The sequence below is a fragment of the Salarias fasciatus genome, chromosome 20, assembly GCF_902148845.1.
Source record: "Salarias fasciatus chromosome 20, fSalaFa1.1, whole genome shotgun sequence".
In the NCBI taxonomy this organism is placed as follows: Eukaryota; Metazoa; Chordata; class Actinopteri; order Blenniiformes; family Blenniidae; genus Salarias; species Salarias fasciatus.
This window is the reverse complement of record NC_043764.1, coordinates 24,831,453-24,851,510: the sequence shown is the minus strand read 5'-3', so window position 1 is coordinate 24,851,510 and position 20,058 is coordinate 24,831,453. Positions and strand designations below refer to the sequence as shown.

Here is a 20,058-nt window from a genome sequence, read left to right as displayed (position 1 = left end):
CAATGTTTCAGACATCATTTGCAGCGAGTGAACTCATTCCTTGTTCAATCGGAGTCGCTGTTAGCCATGTTGGGAAAAATCCCGCAAGATATTTCTCCAATTGATTTGTGAAGCTTCTTTGATTTCAGGCTGACTCCACTAATGAATCAGACCTTTAGAATGTTCTTCAGTCACTTCTGCAGTGACTGACGCCATCTTAAAGCTGAATCCTGCGCATTGGTTTGAAGTAGCATGCTTCATTCGAACTGAGTCACGTTTAAGTGAATTAATGTTCAGTCCAGAAAGGAGGTTAAGGTTAAGTTATCTCCTCAAATAAGTTTGTTCCGGCTGATGGATGTAGGCATCAGTACACCACGAATGGGTCACCAGGTCATCACACACTCGTACAGATGGTTTGAACTGCTTTGAAAGCCGTGTCTGCTCAGGGAGAACATGCAGACTGCACAGCCTCAAACCAGGATCATTATTGTCGAATGTTTGTTTGTCCTGAATCAGTGTTTGAAAAGGAAATGAAGCAGACACAGAGATATTAGGGGTCTTTTTTCTTAACAGATCTGCACTGTTAAATTTAAAAAAAAAAAAAAAGTTATACACTTTTGACAACTTGCTTGTGAATTTGGATTGCAGTTGATTTTTTATTTTTCCCAGTCATTTTAAGTCAAACACTCACATTTACTCTAAATCTGAGGCGTGAAACCTACGGCCTATGGGCCAAACCCAGGTCACCGGAGGGCCCAGTGCAGTCTGGATTTACTAAAAAGTGTGTTTGATTTATTTGCTGCACATTGCAGCATTTTCAACTCTTAAAACTGAAACCTTACATTGCATCTTGGGTGTTGGTTTATGCGACAGCGGCGCTCAGACCCACTGAAAATGCAGCTTTGGGAAAATGCCTCCCAAGGGAGCACTTTTTGAAAACTCTTAACTCTGTCCCCTTGAAAACAGTGAAACTATGAAAACACAACTTTCCTAAAAAGCTGCAGCAGTGCATGCACCGTTGGATATCATAAATAATTCCTCTGTACATGCACGAGTAGATGGACGACAACACTGCTAGCCTTCAGAGTGTCGTCGCTCTCGGTCCAGATTCTCCTGAAACTCGCCAGCAGCCCGACATGAAAACTAAACTTTTAGCTTTTCTAACATCTCCATGGAAACGGACATCATTTTCAAAATACTGCTGTGTAAATGCGAAACTCAGACATTTAGGATTTTCATTTTTCACTCGATTGATTTTCATTTAAAAATGGAGCCTTTGCTTCAGATTGCAAAAATGCATGAAAACAGAGGGACATTTTATTTTACTGAAAACTGGGCTTTAAAGGGTTAAAGACAGCTGCCCTAAATAAACCAGTATTAATAGATCATTAATCTTTTTACAGTTTATACAGTCAAGATGGAGGAAATCTATTCAATATGCCTGTTTAATTTCTACAAAACCCTTCATTTGTTTATCCTCCCAGGTTCTAATGTTCATGTCAGATTTGTATCCTTGATATGTAGATTTTCTTTCCGCCTCAGGCTCCACATTAGTGAACCGGTTAATGCGCCGCGGTGAGAATATTTATGAAGCATTTCCAATGACTGGTTGTATTTTGCTGTGGAGTAGTGGTTTGCACCGTCACCTCACCAGAAACAGACCCGGGTTTGATTCCAGGCCAGTCGCCAGCTAATGGGTGGATCTTATTGGGTGATTCAGGTGATGAATCGCTCATGCATGCAAATAATCTCACTGATGAAGTCGATCAATAATCAGATTTTCCTGGAAGTAATGAGGCCGACGAGGCTCGTGGCCGCAGCAGAGCGTGTCCCCCCGCCGTTCGAGGGCGCTGGGATGATTTTTTACTCCCTCTAAATGTGTTTCCGCTGGACGCTCCGCCAGCTAAACCCTCACTCCTGCACCTGTCATCCCCTCTTTTCCTCTCAATCATCCCCCGTGTATCCACCTTCTTTAAACCGCTCTTGCGTTGCTGAATTTGTTCCGCTCGAGAACCCGAACAAACTGTGGAAATGGGAAGCGGGGGGCCCGCCCGGCAGTGTCCCTCGCTATGCCTCCCTGACCTTCCCCCCCCCCCTGCTGGAACCTGCGAACCGGTGGCGGAGTGGGGAGCGTCCTATGTCTGATTTGGTGCGTGCCGAGGCGTGGCAAATGAAATTACAGTGCTGTCATGCGGGGATTTTCAGACTCGGCGGCGGTAACGCCGGCCGGCCCGACTCTCCCTCCGCAGATGCTCCATCCCATCGGTCACACCTCATCGACGTACTCTGTATGCATCTGTCTCCGTGTCCAGGCTTTGATCTGCAATTAAAGGAGAAAACAAACCAATTCACGCTGCATATCTGGCTGTGGAAAGATTTCACAATGCATTTCCTGAGAAGTGGGCTCCAGTGCTTGGCACGTCTCCCACAGAGGGGAACAGGAAGGAGGCTCGCGGTTCTTCATGTCAGTGCGGTTTGGTTTCCTGTAACGTCTCTTTCGTGCTGCGGGGGGAACAACTCGCTGCGCCGAGAGTTTAAATTATTTGTGTGTTTAAGGCCGCAGATGTTTTCACTCGCTGGGTCCAGAGTGACAAATTCCAAATTTGCAAAGCGTACCAAAGCATTCATTTTTTAATAAACGCTGGATCATCCATCACCGTGACGGATCGTGCGTCTCCGCCTGTCAGCATTTAGAAACAGAAAGTCAGGTTTTCTTAAAAGTATGAAATCAGCATCCTCTCCACAGTATAGAGATGTAAAACTGATTTTAGCTCAGAGGCCACATTCAGGCTCTGTGCTGTATCTGTAATGACTTGTTAATGTTATTAAAGCCTGAGTTTGATCATTAGAACTGTTCTACATTGCACATACAGTAAACTCAGTTATGATTTCTTCTTTAAAAGTAAAAACAAAGAAATCATGCAGGGAAGAAGAAACCCAGAGTTTGAAGGTCACTCTTCTTAATTCAACTCACCCAAACCTTAACCTCTAATATGATGTTTCTCTAAAAAAAAAAAAAAAAAACATCTTTCCTCTTGAGTACTAAGTTTTATCTCCACAAGGACGACAAGTCCTTTTACTGTGAGTGTGGGTGTGTGGAAGGATTTCTGTCTCCACAACAGAGAGAAAAAAAAAAAAACATAAATTCACAGAGCGAAGGCCACAGGGCTGTCGCCAAACCTGGTCCGCTTCCAGTGGAGCTGCCTTGCTCAGGGACGCCTTGGCGCGTTCAAATTCACTTCATCTGCATTGCCTCATTCAGTGAAGCATGTTGAGAGTGAATCTGTAGAAACATGTCTCTGGAGAAGCAACAGGCTTCTGTTCACTTTAGTTTAAAGCAGTAGTGTCAAACATAAGGCCTGTGGACCCTGAAGAAGCCACACACAGAAAAGCCTTGGACGGACATTAAAGGGGACATATAAACGGTTCAGAATGTAAATGTAAGGTGAGTGATGGCAGAAAGGCGGCATCCTTCAGACGAACGGAGTGCTCGTCTTTGGCAGTAAACACAAAGCACTGATAATAGGATCCCTGCTCATCAGCACTATGGAGCCGAGGAGGAAATGAAAGCCGGTTCAGTTCATTAATAAGAACTACTCTGTGTACGAGCCAGAAAGCTTTCAGCCTAATACATTTCGCTGCTGCAGTGTTTAGCGGCCCTGGAATAAATCACGACGTTACAGCACTCCCACAGCAAAATGATAAAAGGCTTTTTCAGCTCAAAGCCCGGTCGGGCGAAGGGACAAACATCAGTTCATTAGAGTAATTGGCTTAATGTTTTTAATTAGGGAGAGAGATATTTTTACTGAATGAAACTGATGACAGTGCTTAACCCTTTCTTTGCAGAATCATGATTAGGGAGAGAATAGCTTGATCAGAGCTCGATAAACTCGACGGCAGAAGATCTCAGAAACTGCTTTTGACAGGGAGAGAGGCCTGTCACTGTAGCTCCCCATAAATCAGAGACTGTGTATCGATGGCCGACGTTCCAAATATAAATCAGGAGTCGTAAATTTCACTTGATTTTCTGATTTTTTAAATTTTTTTTTCTTCCCTCCACGTTTCGGTAAATGTTGTGAACTCCTTGAACCAGAAGCAGACGTGAAGGAGAAAGCTGACGTGTGAAGGTGGACAGCCGCAGGCCTGGGTTTTGACAGCAGAGAGGGAGGGTGTGATGTGCCGTTGTGAATCTGTCGGGTTTGTCATCACCTCCCGATTAGGCTGCTATCTCGGCTCCCAGCAGATCTGTGGAAGAAGAGCGGCAAAAAAAAAAAAAAAAAAAAAAAAAAAACAGTTCCCAGCAAGACGAGCTTAATCCCCGTGCAGCGACTAATCTTATGCCTTCAAGAGCAGACGCATTTATCCACGTTGTCCTCCTTTCTTTTGTTTTTAGTGAGGGGGGGTGAGAAGTTGGGCTCCTGCAGGCCCAGTCCAAACCAGAAGTGACATTGTGTCGACTGCAAAGGTCAAAGTTCCTATTACCTTGGTGATCTGAGGAGTCTGCCCCCCTCCCCCCTCCCCCTTCGGTGGCACAGCAGTGGGCACCTCTTGGCATTTCAGAGGAGATGAGCCACCGCGTGAATTTTACCCATGTCGCACTGCACGCCGTGTCAGCCGCTGAAGGTTATCATTAGAGGAAGTCACGTCGTGGCGCCGTGCGGCGGGAGATGTAATGTAGCAGGAGGCAATAACCGCGGGAGGATTGGGAGGACGGGCGCCGTCAGGAGTCAACAGATTGTTTATCTGTAAATATAGTGAAGATCGCCATCTCGTCTCGGCGGCCACTTTGCACCGCGTTCATAAAAATGCAAATGGTGGCATGATGTAACGTGAGCTGGGTGCGCCGTAACGCCAGATAAAGGGTCGTTTCTCTTTCTGAGTGATTAAAAGAAAAAGTCCTTTGAAGTGAAAAAGGCATCCACGGGGTAAACATCGCAGTCCTTGTCTTCAGCAACATGGCATCGCCGTCGGCACGCCGGCAAACCCCATGCAAAACTCACATTTGAATATCAGTGGGAGAGATTTGAGCACGCTGCCGTTTCCGCCTCATTCTGACGGCGCTCCAACCTGTGGCGTGCCTCGTCTGGTCGGTCCGAGGCCCCGCTCGCAGCTGTTTACCTCCGGTTAGCACGCCTAATGCGATGTGTTCTGGTGAGCGAGGAGCTGGTCGGACCCAGCGGCCGGCCCACTGGAAACTCAATCAGAGTCATTTCCCTTCAATTAGCGAGTGATTAACGCCGGGTCAGAGACGGCTGGCTGACCTTCTGGCCACGTAATGACTTTAACTCGATCAATGGTTCTCCAAAAGAGAGCCTCATCAGCAGCCCGGAGACCGACAAGCTGCACCGTCGGAGAAACCGGGATGTTGAATCTCTTGGTTTTTCACTCTCAGTCTGTCTTTGGTTGTTGCCGTCACCTCTTCTTGTTCTTACTCAAGTCAACAACCTTTCTCTCATTTACTCCTGGTGCTTTTACAACAAAATAAGATTCATCCATTCTTCTTTGTGCTTCTTTCAATCATAAATGTGTGTATTTTAATAATATTATGAGTTTTGATCATCTTTCAAACACTTAAAATGAGTTCATGATGGAGTCAGTCTCTTATCTCAGTTTGATCGCAGTTTAAAATCTTTTAAAGGTTTTTTTTTTCTTCTTCTCATGGCAGAAAATACAACAAGACGTAAAAGAAAAGTTGATGGATATATGAATGAACCATGTGAGAAGTGTTTATATCTCAGAGATCTGAGCCTCGGGGCTCAGCTTCAGTCTCTAAACTGAAGTTTCTAAGAAAAGTCGTTCTGGGTCAACAAGTTCCCCAAAACTCCATATTATCGATATGATTCATGTTGCAATGTCTCATAATGACCCATAAAACCCATAAACAGTAGTGCTCAGTAAGTTAAAGACAACTAGATCCTTGTAGCCGGACTGCCATGTCTAAATGATGAGAATATGATGAAAATAGCCAGGATCTTTACCTGCAGAGGCTCACGCGAGAGGGGGCAGCTTTTAGCACGCATGCAGAAATCAGCGTAACACCTGAGAGGACGAGCACCATGAGGAGGAAAACAGAAAGCTGCAGTAGAGGTAAGAGAATGTTAATTTAAAACTCTAGAGTATGTTATGTACAGTCATACAGTGGAGAGAGTTTGTTTACAGTCGTTAGGAGGCGTAATGAGACTAAAGCTTGAGCTAATTCTAAAGCTAGCAGCGATAAAAACAGCTCCAACTGTTTGCCAGAGATGGATTAATTCCTCTGGACATGTGTGCTAATCGTCAAGCTGCTGTATAATTCAACGAGATGCTGAAAGATGAAGACTGGAAGGTTGTTTGTGAGTTACATCTGGAAGAGAATTAAATGAGAAACAGGCTGGGATTTCCCAGCAGGCCTCCTTCCATCTCATTTTAGAGAAGAAATCACGGTAAATAAGTTTTTCAGCGCAGGCTGGAACAGATATTTATCTTTAATAAAACTATGTTACTTGGAATGAAGTTGAGACAGTATTTGCAGCAAGGTCAATTTAAAAGATGTTATATAAGTAATGAGCTGTAACAGTGGTGGTTCTCTTCCTATGTGGCATTTATTTGTCTATTAAATTGGTTTGGATTCAATAATAATGAAATCATTATGTTTTGTAAAACACAGGAGGTTTCAGTCACATGTGACAGACTGTGTGTGAGCCTAAAGTATGGCTGTTACAGTAATTTATTACACATTATTTGACAAGTCTCCAGATCTTTAATCAGACTTGGTTGATAACCTTGTTTTTGTTTTTTGTTTTTTGATTGAATAAAGTGGATTTTTCTATGTTGACATTAACACAGTGGAGCATCATGCATTGTTTGCAGGATATTTCACCACCTGTATGTCTCCATTTGTTTCTTCAGGGTCTGCCTCCTCCCCTCCGATGGCACTCCGTCCTCTCCTCCTCTGCTTTAATCTGCTCTGCTTTCCATCTCAGCTTCCTCCGTCTCCGAAGCTCCACACCCACACTGCAGCCATTTACGATATTACCCCATCTCCTGCTCTCTCTTCAGGCTGATGGGATTGTTTTCCTCCCTCTCTCTCTCCTTCCCTCCATCTTTTGCTGACTGCATCTGTTTTTCCACCAACTTGTTCATTCATAACCTCTCTGTCTCCAGCTGACTCACTCACGGTGCGGAGGAAGGAGAGCGAAGCGGGGAGGATTTTGCAAGGACAGGCTGAGGATTCTCTCACAGCTGAGTGCTTTTGACCGGACGTCTGAGCAGTCGGCATGAAGGAGCGACAGCCGGGGTAAAAGTCTCCTCACGCACAGGTTCGACCCACAAAGGTCAAGGAGGTGGATTTGTTCTCCTTCCGCAACAACAACAACAACAAAAAAAAAAAACTTTTCCTACAAGGAGGTGAAACGTTCACAAACACATTATCTCCATTGATCGGTTTGAGTGAGGCTTCCTGTTAGCTGGATGCTAATTTTCCTGCAGTGGTGTTTTAATAGCCTGGTGTGAGCAGATTAAATGGCCCGAGCAGTGCATCACATGGACATTACATCCCGGCTCCTCCCTGTCACATCCAGCTTCTTCTGGGAAAATCTCCTGCTGATCGCTGCGCTTAAATTCATATTATTAAGCACAAAATGAAAATCTAATCAAGATCAAAAGCAGTTCCCTCCCCCTCGTCTCTGAGTGTCTGTCAAACAAAGGTGGCAGCTTTAGAATTTTTTTACTAAATCTGTGTGATTTTCGCTGGTTAATGTGGGATTATTCCGCTCAGATTAGTGACCCTCATCAGTAATGCAGAGATTTTGATGTTTGGATGTATAATGTTGTGCATCCATTTCAAATGCTGTAAATAGTACGGCATTAGCCTGGAGGTGTCAAACATGAGGCTTGTGGTGCCAAATCCGGCCTGCAAGAGGCTCCAATCCGGACTGTGGACTCGTTCGGTTTTCACAAAAATATACAGTAGGCATCACTGGTACTCGACGCCACAACAAGGGAGAACTTTACAGTTTATGTTTAAGGTTTACCTCATTTATTTAATACATTTCTCACTATCTGACAACATCTGACAAATGTGGTCATTGCTTTGTTTGATATTTCTTCAAACAAATAGTGTTCTGTGTAAAATGTCTGGTAATCTAATTATTGGAAAAGCAAGGGACAACAGGGGACTTGTAAACGTGCACACGAGAAATTTCACTTATCTGTACAGAAAAAAAGAAAGGCGTTGTTTTGGGTTTTTCATTTTCGGTTTATCATCAATAACAAATCATATTCATAGTTTAACAGCCAAACATTCTGTTGTGGCCAAAAACCAACCAAAACCAAAGAGGCAAATGGGATTCTGGAGTGATTGTTTCAGTTATTGATCTCCTGTGAGCCGTGATTTTGTTCCACTTTATTGAGACGGTTTTCAAAAACATTGTCGATCTTTGAAGGCAGTATGTTAAAACACTACAACCTCAAAAAGTTCAAGCCATTAAAACTTAGCAATAAATTAAGGTAATAATGTTTTTAATTGAAGGAAGAAGTCAGATCCTGTCTTTTCTGTGGTGTAGAGATCAGCGCCGGCAGCTTTACCCAACACGAGCAGCTCGTTGTGTTTTTGTCTGCCTGCTGGCGTCCCACCAGCCTCGGCTCTGACCTCCACCCCGCAGCCTTTCTTCAGCCATCGGGCCTCTCCGGAGGATTCCAGCAGAACTTCTCACCTCTCAATCTCATCATCAATCATCGCTCCCTGGCTGTCTGCTGCCGCGGCAGCTTTTGTGTCGGTGTTTGGCACGTGGCGGGCCGCGGCGGCGGGCAGATGGGCGCGCAGGCCCGCTCAGGTTGGAGCCGCACAAAGGGAAAGTACTGCAGCTCGGTGGGAACCGGCTTTTCTGACTGGTCATGCTGCTGCCCCACTTTACCTGAGCTTTATTTTTAGGAACGGGGCGGAGCGAGAGTGAAATGATCCCTCTGGTTTTTTACCTCATTGAGATCTTTCTCTGTCTTTCTGTCTTTTCTCTGATTGCAGGAATAGGAATTTATCTGGTTTGTCGTGTTTTTTTGAAGGCGTCAAGCAAGTGAGTAAGATCTTGAACCAGAAAATAAAAGCAACATATCAGTGATGAAGACAAATGAATGAATGGATGACTGTGTTAACAGTCATCATACACACAGGGTCCAAAAAATATACATATATGTATATAAAAAAAATAACATGGACAAAACAAATGAAAAATGTATGTGCAAGATGAAATATTGAAAGAGAAAATTTTCAATTTACTACAACTGGCACAGCTGGTATTGCTCATTTCTGCCAGACTTTTGTACTCGGCTGATCGTTGGTATTTGGAGGCCTGTGGAAAACATGCAGCCTCCATTCCCATTATTTATGAATCATGAGCCGATTTCCCAAACCTAAACCTTTGAACCCGATTTCAACCTGATTTCAATTGAAAATAAAGCGTATTTTTCTGTATCGCCACTCTTGTTTTAGCCTGAGAAAGGTCCAATACATCCATACTGAGAACATTCTTGATTTCACTACAAGCAAGCTCGTCAGTTTTCCAAAAGCGAATATTGGAGGCGTCCTGGGTCCAAATACGCACCGGGGCCTTCCCGTGTGGAGTTTTCATGTTCTCCCTATGTGTATGCACATTTCCTCGATGGATGAATGGATAACGTCTCCTGATAGGAAGCTTTATCATTTATTTAATTTCCTCAGATATCAGAGAGTCTTGGCTCGATCTGTCTAAGATCAGAGCAGCAAACAGTTCAACTGTTGCAGATTTAAAAAAAGAAAAGGAAAAGAAAATACCCAGGAGCAAAGAATAAATACAATAGTGAATACATTTTTTATCGCGCTTGCTTTGACCACAGCCCCACAAATAAATAGAAGAGAATAAAACATAAATTGCAAGCAGCTGCAGTTGCAGTAATCCTAAAACAGCGAGGGCTAAACTGGTCTCAGGCTGCAGGCAGTGAGGAAAAAGTGTCCAAACACTTTCTGAATGTTTTGGTGTGAAATTGAGTATAGTAATTGTTGAGGGGATCCAAAGGGGTTTTGGAGTAAAGGACGAGGGCTGAGGAGGCTCTCAGTTCATGTAGTGTTTTACAAAGGCAATTAAAAAAAATACATGTTGTTTTTGTGAACTTGGGACGAACTGCAGAGGGGAAAAATAACCGCTGAGTGAATTATAGATCGGTACTAATCGCGGTGCAGCCGACCAAAGCATGTAAATAAAGACCTCTAATCATGGCGCGTGCTGGATTATAGCCACTCAGTGACATTTAACTACTGTGTTATCTTGTCACAACAAACACAGCCTTTTATTAGCCTCAAATCAGCGCATCTTTACATCTGCGGGCCCCCTCCTCTCCGCGCTCAGCGCCGATTCCCGACACATTTATATTCTTCCAGCATTATGTAACGCTCATCCCAGCCAGAGCCTGAGATTACATGATAATGAACTGCGGCCCTAATCTGAGTGGCACAATGAAGAAAAAGTTGAGCGATTACCAAGACAAAACCTGGCAGGGTGATTGTTTGACTTGTGGAGAGACTCTGCAGCAGAAGAGGTGCTGGAGGATCTGAGCTCTGTGATAAAGCTCAGCTGCAGCAGGTATCGATACGCTCGCCACATGCCGGGATAATTCAGGGAGAGTAAAACCTCTAATCCTGAGAGTGTGACCGGAAGGACAGAAGACAGCTTCACAATAGAGGAACGGTCAAAATCCACAGACAGTGAGGTGAAGAGAGACTGAGGGAGGGTACAGAGCAGGAGGAGGAGGAGGAGGAGGAGGGAGGCAGGGAGGGAAAGGGGTGATGTCACCTCTAACAGGCAGCCAATGAGAGTCAGGGAGGGAGAGAGGGAGCGCACGGACCGAGGAGGGTGTGTTTTTCTATCACTGCAGCATCAGCACAGACGAGAGGGGCACAATCAATTTCACAGAGAAGAGGAAGAAAAAGGCGCAAGTAGATAAGGAAGAGGAGGAGGAGAGACGGGAGGCGAGGAGTTGCCGGGGGAAAGCAGCATCGTCGTGGAGGTAAGAGGATTTTTTTCTTCTTCTTCTTCTTCTTGTGAGTAGATGGACAGTTTGTCATGTAGTGGCAGCAGAGCGGGAGCGAGGTGGAGAGCTCGGCGGACTAATTGGGCTGTGAGGTGGAGGTGGCTGTGGTGGAATCGCGCCTTTTCCTCGTCTTCAGCGGATATAAAGGAAAACATTCAGCATCATAAAAATCACTTTATTGACTTCTGATGTTTAAAAATCATTCACTGAAATGAAGGTGTGTTCCTGTTATCTGGGAATCACAGGATCCCCAACGGTTATCCATCGCAGTAATGACGAGATCAATTAACTGTTTAATGCCGTTGATGGTAAATCATTATAAAGCACAGTTTCCATTTCATGTATTCTGAGCTGTGAGAGGAAGAAAAGCGGCGTGTTAACGATAACCTGTTGGTTTGGAGTTGTTGTTAGGAATATGCTTCCTCTTTCATTTTATGTTTTTTTGCGGCTCATTGGACATGCAGTGTGTGCTGCATGCAACAGGGTTTCCTCTGCCATCAATACCCGACATACAGCAGTGCTGATGTGCCATTGTGCCACGTCAATAAGCACTTTGTTTCTCCCTCGCATTCACTTTGTTTTGCCCAACGTACGGATTTGTGTCGACGTACAGGAATCCAGTGGAGCAAAAGTGCATTTTATTCCAGTTTAAATCAGTTGAATCATGGAATGTTCAAAAACATTTAATGGGAGTATACTTAAAGTGTGCTGGGTCATTGATCGGCGAGCATTCAGGTGACCGGGAGCAGCTTCTTCACATAATTTCCCTTGCATCGCCTCTTTCTGCCTTGTAATTTTGATGTGAATATTTATTTTCACTCCCCCTCCCCCAGCCAATAGCCGAGTGGCTTAATGTTGAGCGCAACTCGTGATTATAATGTGCCGCTGTGATTTTCAGCGATGTGGAGGATGAAACTCAGCTGCACGACGAGCAACGCGGCTCGCCGTGCGGAGTTTCCACAATTTTCTAGTCTGGCAGCCTTGTCTCCCGCAGCTGCAGTGAGTCTGTGATAAAGCGGGGTAATTTTCAGCCACCGACTCTGGAGGGAGAGAAGAGAAAGAGGGAAGGTTCCACGAACTGTGAGGGAGAGAGAGAAATGATAGATGCAGATATCAACAGGAGACGGCCGGTGGGGAGGAGATTCATGCAGAAGCGGAGTGAAAATCAGGGTGGGGCAGCGCTCACAGCAGACTGTGGAGGTGTGCCGATGAAAAGGAGGCGCTCACCTGGCTGTGCGCCATGCAGATGCCTCCTGTCATCCACTGCAGCCTGTCAGACGTCCAGAGAGCCAGAGTCTGCCTCCAGTTCTTTTAATGTTGGAGAAAATCAGCATTTCCATGAGCAGCTGCTGAAAGCTGCAGGCTCCTTCCACTTGTACGCTGTTAATGCATGTCTGGCGCTAACGTGGTTAACATTTGCATATCATGAAAAAAACCAGACTTACAAGCATGCAGTCACTGACATGAAGCTGAAAAGTGCTCCTGTAATGCCAGTGCATGTGTGTGTTGTTGGTGAAGTGAGCCTGTTTTCTCTCTCTCTCTCTCTGCTGCCATGCCTCAGTAGCCTGCAGCTTGTCCCAGATGAACCCGGTTCAGGGACTGGAGAGCGGGGAGGCTCCACGCCTGACAATGACTTGTCACCATCTGTACAACATCCATAAACACACTGCACTGCACACATCCACACAATAGACCAAGATACAGCTGCTGCTGAAGAGGGCGTGTTGAAGAGAATGAGGTTGTGTGTATGTGTGTGTGTGTGTGTGTGTGTCCTCTGTGGCAGCAATGCTCAGGAGACCCACTGCTGGTCACATTATCATACTATTTAATGCAGCAGGTTTTTTGTATGGCAGCGGCAGCCCGATCCCTCGGCTGTGCTTGGAGCGGCCGCCGTAGCGGCGAGGTTGTTGTCGGAGTCGCTGGACTCGGAGTGTGTGATTACCCTCGCTACAGTATGGTGCAGAATGTAATCCCCCCTCTGACGCTGGCCGGTTAATTGAGTTGTTCCATCAAAGAGATGGATGGAAACAGGGATTTAAGCGCGGAGAGAGGGACAGGAGGGAAGGATCTGCAAAGAAAAGCCAGGGGAGGATGGTGTAAGCAACGTAAAATAAGATAAAAGAGAAGCGGAAGAAACAGGGACTGCCGTTGAAAGGTGAACCTCTCAACATCCTTTAATGCATATTCACAGATATAGGTTCTGAAAGGGGGCAGAGAGAGAGAGAATAAAGTAGGATGGAGAAAGGGCAAGGTCACCAGGGAAGAAAAAAGAAGAAGAAGAACCATAAAAATGAAGGTCAAAGGGAGGATTTGTGAATGTTGAATTCACAGATAAGGCTGAGTGTGACTGAGGACGGTTGTGTGTAGAGCTGAAGATAGAGCCTCACAATGCATGCGGTAAGATATTCATGCATATTTTTTTCTCTCTCTCTCTTTCTTAGCATGACAATATCTGGCCCACATCCAAAAGGCCTTTGGTCCAGGAGCTGAAGTGTAGAGCTGGTGTTGTGTAGGAGGGAAGTGATCCTCTCTCGTTCTGCCAGTTAGGAGCAGCTCCGAGGTAGAGCGCTGCAGTGCCGGCCCCTCCGCTCTTTAGCCACCTGTTATAGCCTCCGGGCATCTTTGTCAGTCATCCGGCTCACCGGCGCACGGACGCATACGGCACATCTCTTTCAGCAGCTCAAAGAAACAGCGCTGCAAGTGCACACTGCAGAAATCCTGTTGCAGTGCGCCAAATTAAAGATTCTCTAATGTTTCCTCCCTGGCCTGATTACTTAAGCGTCTGCTCCTGATCAAAGCCCGCGCTCGTCACTTTCTGGGGATTCAGCCATTAAAGCAGCGGCGGGGTAAAATAAGGGTTAAGAGGGAGAGCTGTGTCTTAGACAGAAGTGTCAACAATAACACTTTCATGTCTGCTTTGCTTTTCATCCTCCTCCGAGAGTCATTCTTGTAAAGTTACAAACTCCCGATTCAAAGGCTTCCCACTCGACTCCTCCGAGGCGTCCTTTCAGCTGTCTCTGCGCACAAGTTTAGCGTTAGGATCTCGTGCACCTTCGGGAGGATGTCAAGATGGAGAGTCGGGCCCCTCCTCCCCCCTCGTCCCCCCTCCCCCTCAGCTGAAACGCCGGGGCTGTTTGATTCAGGCTGTGCAGATGGGAGTCGGCCCACTGGGTGTCAAGTAGGGCTGGTGTAGACGTGCTGTCAGGGCTTGCCGGAGAATACATTGCGGTGATTTAGGGAGCTAAGGGTCAGATGGATTGACAGGCCGGTTGTGGGTAAATGATTATAGAGAATGGAGGAGGAGGGAGGAAGGCCAGCAACAGGGGGAGATTGAAATTTGCAGAGGTGAAATAAGAGCGGCAGAGAGGGAAACCTGGCTGTGGGACGGATTGATTTAAAGGCCGGTGCGGTTAAGAAGGACTGTTATTGGAAGATGGACTCAAAGTGAAAGAGGACGGTCATAACGTGACGACTTGTTCCCGTCATCATGACGACTGGAACAAGTCATCACGTCCTGAATCTCAGACAGAACAAGCCTTTCAAACTAATCCATTCCCTTTTACTGCCTCTTTGCTCCGACCTCACTCTGCTCTGTTGTTTGCCGTCGTGTCGGCGTTGGTTCGTGCCGTGGACAGAGGAAAAACCTCTTCTTAATCAAAGTGATAGCTGAAGCTTCCCATCAGCTTTCCCAGGAAGAAGCTTCCAGACAAAGACTCATAAATCCAGTCATACAATCAAACCTGTGGCTAATAGAGGCGTCGCGTATGGAAATGAATTTAATTTGGCAGAGTGGATTACCTTATTACACGTGATGGTATGAGGGAGGAAAAGATGGTCGAAAAATTCCCCTGAGAAAACAAATGTGATATTGGCAGTTAAAATTACTAAACTGGAAACCCAGAGTGGATATTACTTCAAACCAGGAGAGAAATTAATTACTGGCAAACCAATAAGGAGACTGGAGAAAAATCTCAAAATGAGACAATTTAAAAACACTCTTATTTCATCACTTTATTTTATTATTTTGCTGCACAAAAGTGTTCAATCTCTGTGAACCTCATTTTTTAGCTGCACATTTTTTTCGTCCAGTCAAACCAATAAAGCGGCACATTGAATATGAATCGGGGGAGATATTAAACTTCACATGTCTTCCCTCCCCCACGTTTTCTCTGACAAAATTACATCTTTGTCCCGACAACTCAGAGAAATCCCCTCCGTGCCGCCCCTTCCGGACAACTCGGCTCTGTCTAAAAGGCGTTTTTGTCCACATCAACGACTATAATTGGACTAAAATGACTCTCTGTCCAGCACGTCGTCAACAGCACGCATCTGTCTCCACAAAGTCTTCTGTCAATTGTCTGTGATGTTTCTCTACAATTTGTGCGTATGTGATTCACTCACAATTAACAGAAGCCAGCATGAGATGAATGAATGCCTTTAATTACTGTATGTATGGAACGGCTCGGCGCTCTGATCTCCTTTCATTGGTGGTGGATCATGTCAAGTAGCTCGTGTTGCCATTTATGAGACACATAAAATAAGTCTGTAGCTTTAACGGCTTCTGGATTGCTTCAAAATGAAGTTATGAATTAAAGTTAATAAGTTAATAAAATTGACTGCTGAAACTAAATTGAGCCCAAAGTGCAAACATTATTGCCGGTGTAGAGATAACCTGGACACACCAGCAAAAATGACCTTCATGGAACCGACATATCGTGCTCTGCTGCTCATCCCACAAATGCAGCGTCCTTCACAATACAGCATTTCAAAGCAAGATTAACAGTTCTGTGCAGTTATGTAGTGAAAATTCACTGCTAAAATAAACTGTAATAAAGTCATTCTAACACACAAAATCCAAAATATTTCAAATAAGGATAAATTAAAATGCTAACACCCATTTTTAAATTGACATTATTATTGCTCCCAACAGCAGCAGGCAATGTAAGATGCTTCAAACTCTAATACAATTCTGTAAAACTGAGTTTAAAGAGTTTCGGAGGAGGAAAGTTTCAGGTTATTTTCTCCCCTCAAATCCAACGTTGATGTATTTTTTTTGTTTGGTTCACATAAACAGTTATTGAGGTCAAAACGTTTCCAGATCTGTCAAATCTCACACCATTTAACCGATTAGCAGGATGGCTTAATGTGAAGCAACCGTCTGCATTAGTCAGCTTAATGTTGACATGTTTAAATTTTTCCAGCTGGTTTATTATTATTATCCATGCTCCATACCACTTTGTCCAATTCAGGCCGGAGGGGGCTGAGCTGATCCCAGCTGATTACGCTTGAAAGCTTTGTTCGCTCGCCAGGACATCGCAGGACATCACAGGGAAAACACACACACACACACACACACACACACACATTCACACACATTCACATTCACACCTGTGGGCAGTTTGGAGTCGCTGCTGTTCAGACTGTCGGCGCAAACTGAAGCATGCAGAGTGCAAAGCTCCTAACTGGACTCAAACCGAGCGTCCTCTCCCACACCGCTAACCACTACACATATTCAGACATAATTTGCTGCAGGGGAAGCAACAGATGCTGGTGTGTGACCGGTGATTATCTCTGTCAGACCTCGGAGATGATCCCTAAAGGTGCTTTTTTTTTTTTTTTTTTTTTCTAAATTCCATAACGGTGAATGTTTCTCTGTGGATATAAATTAATGTATTTATTTTCCACTATTGGCAGCATATCTGACCTCGCTGACCATACGGGGACACTTTGGGGAATTCATGCGTCATTGTTCACTTCTGGCTTTCATTGCAGGCTGTTTATTGAGGGGACACGGCTGCATCGGTTTACTAATTTATTGATTTGTTGCCGAGAGGCCGGCTGCATTTTTAATGAAACTTGAGGGTGTGATACATCTCGGCTCTGTCGGCGACTACAGAGCCGCGGCTTGGCTTTAAGTTACATCATGCTGCTCTGCTGAGGCTTTGGAGGATTTATTTTAGAAATACTGTTGAATTTTACTCTTAATCTGTGGCTTACTGTTTTTCTCGTTAGCGTCTTCTTGGATGACGTCTCTCTGTGTCCTTGGCGTGACTTTCGTCTTTTTTTTTTTCCTCTTTGGACACAGTTGAACTGTGAGACTGACCTCCAGTGCAGAAGCATCACATCATTTTTACAGATGCATCTGTTGCACGAGTGGCACTACGTCGTCGAGCTCTTTGATGTGGAGTCTGTTAGATTTGTTCCACCAGAGCCGAGGAAGTTCTCCTGAAAGACATTTACGATTCTGGCGCCGCGGCGTGATCACAGTCGTGTAGCTGACATGTTTCATTTTGCTCTCTGAACGACTGGAGCGCCTTCAGAGGTGATTCTCCTCCTGGAGTGTTTCCAGGCTGCTGAAGCACATTCGAGATCTCACTGAGAGACGCGGCGCTTCTCAAAACGCTGCAAATTATTCAACTTAGTGAGTTTAAACTCCGATAAGATCCGCTACGATGAGGGCAATGCTTTGGTGCCATGTCTGAAGTTATTCAGCTTCAGCTTTCAATTCAGCTTTAACTTCGTCATTTCTAGACACTTTTTACAGAGAAACCCAGCAGATCCACATGAGCAGGCATAAGTGACTGTGGAAAGGAAAAACTCTCTTTTTAAAGGAAGAAACCTTTGCAGAACCAGGATCAGAGGTGGCAGCTTTCTGCTATTTCAGTTGGGGTGAGGGAACAGAAAGAGAAAGAAATAGGACAAACAAACACATTTATTCTATTGACCTACATTTCTTGTATCGACAGAGAGTGCATAGACTACAGTTTAGGAAGAAAGAAGGCATGTTGGGACCGTTGCCCTGCAGTTCATTCAAATGCTTCAGATCTGGCTCCGTATGTTGAGCGAGTCATCTTCCAATTCCAGTGTTAACGGTTCAATCGCCCATTACACCCCATCCAAATGTCCAAATCTCTTTCTCAACACACTGAGGGTTCGTTTACATGATGCTTTCTTGTAAAAATGAAAACTTTTGTTGCATTTTGCGCTCTGAGCCACAGAAAATGCAACTTTTTTTTCTGAAAAAGCTATTAAGGTGGACGTATTAAGAGATGTTGCTACTGTGCAATGTTCACCATGGCAGCACAAATAGTTCTTCTGCACACACTCGGATGGATGGATAATAACAACAGTGTTGGCCTCCAGAGTATCACGGCTCCCAGTCCATATTCTCCTGGGACTTGGTACTTTTATAATTGAGAGTCACCCACAACAACAATCCAACTGGGTCGTCTGTGCTTACGAATGTTAATTTTTCTAGTCTATTGTTGTCTGTGTGTGTGTGTGTGTGTGTGTGTGTGTGTGTGTGTGTGTGTGTGTGTGTGTGTGTGTGTGTAATTTAGTGACATACAACATCACCCTACATGGGAGCTACTGTATATCGTTTTCAGCATTTCCGCCATTTTCTTGGAAAAAGACCTGGTTTTCAAAGCGTCGACACGTAAACATTGCCTGAACCACAACCTCCCTTCATGTCAAACGCTTTGAGACTTCTGAAGTGGTGAGGAGAGATCACCTCACCATGTCACGCCTCTGGAGGTGACGCTGAAGTGACGCTCTACCTCAAGCAAAGTGACACTCAATCTCCTCCCGTGTGAACCGTCGCGCGCTTTTGACGGTTCTGCTTATTTATTTACAGTATTTACATCCAACGGCATTGATTTGGTTTCACCCGACTCGTTCCCTCTTCGCCAACACTTCATTTGAATCAAACATAGCAGAAAGAGATGGGCCATGAAACTGGAGCATGCAGAACTGACACAGCGTGCCGGAGAAGCGCAGGTGATTCCAGAAAACGGGCCGTCTGTGTTTGTCTCCCCTCCGTGTGTCTCTGTGATGTTGTGACTGTAGTTTCTTGGAGGCGGTTTATCTGCTGTGTCAGCCATGATATATTCATTAGGGTTGGATTACAGAGAGTGGGAGGGGATCAGGTTTTGAGTGGGTTGTAATCCCCATACACTGGCCTAATTTAATCTCACCTACTGTGCCATCCTATTACACACTCCACCCACCGCATGGATGCAGGCCGCGGCTGGAGGAGAGCAGACGCGGGGGGGCACGCAAGGTTAAAGCAGGGTAGTGTCAGACAAGAGGCCCGGAGACAAAGAGGGAGGCCTGTAAGAGAAGGAAAACTGATTATGAGCCGGGGGAAGGAGATTCAAGTGAAGAGAAAGAGGCAGAAACGGCCAAGGTGGAGGAAATGTCAGAGGACGCGGTTTAGAGAAAGGTGTTCTTTATGTTTGCTAAACAACAGTCGTGTTCGCTCATTTCCTGCTGTCCTGCGTGGGAGTCTTCTTTCAGAGTGGGACATCACCATGACATATCAGGGCCAAGTTCAGCAAAAACATTTTGCTTCTGAGGAATAAAGAACAGCGAAAAGGAAGTGAAATAAAACTGTGTTCAATATTGCTTTATCTAATCCATGTTTGCACCTGGACACACACACACTCACACCAATGGGCAACTTACAGCCACCACTTCCACCTGAGATGCAGGTAGGTATGTGAACTACTTCAAAAAATGATCTCAAGACGCTAAAATCAACATTTTGAGTTTAGTCTCTGTTTAACATTAATTTCGAATGCAAAGTAAACAAAACTCAACCTCCCACTCTTTAGAAAGAAATGTTTCGTCAGTGTGGCATTAGTCAGATTTATGTCTGGAGCTTTTACATGTAAAGAGAATACAAATGAAGTAAAACTGTGTTTCTGTGATGTTTGTGAAGTCGGGTTTTTTGAAGATATATAAATGCCGTGCATAAGTCAACGCCTAAAATATCTTTGCGTCTGCATAATACATTATAAAGTGTTATAAACTATTCATAAAATATTAATGTCCTGCTTGAAAATGCCAAATAGATGCGCTTAAAGTGATACTGGAAAAATAAACAGATTTCATTTTGGCAGCTTTTCCTCGGGCCAGTGTATTTTGGGAAGTTTCTCCACCTCATTATATTTGTTTGGCCACGTTTCAGATGATTTTCATGTCACACAGGTTTTTATGTAACCTGATTTCTGCTGTTTTCCTGATCATTTCTGACCT

General features: G+C 44.8%; 1 protein-coding gene across 3 annotated transcripts in view; it reads left to right on the top strand.

The window, feature by feature from the left end:
- The first annotated feature begins 10,836 nt into the window (after positions 1–10,836).
- The window catches only part of l1cama (L1 cell adhesion molecule, paralog a), a 43,933-nt gene continuing 34,711 nt past the window's right edge, over positions 10,837–20,058 (top strand). For all 3 annotated transcript variants that reach the window (XM_030118567.1, XM_030118566.1, XM_030118565.1), the window contains exon 1: positions 10,837–10,995. The gene's annotated coding sequence lies outside the window, so the exon portion shown is untranslated. The remainder of the gene's footprint in view (positions 10,996–20,058) is intronic.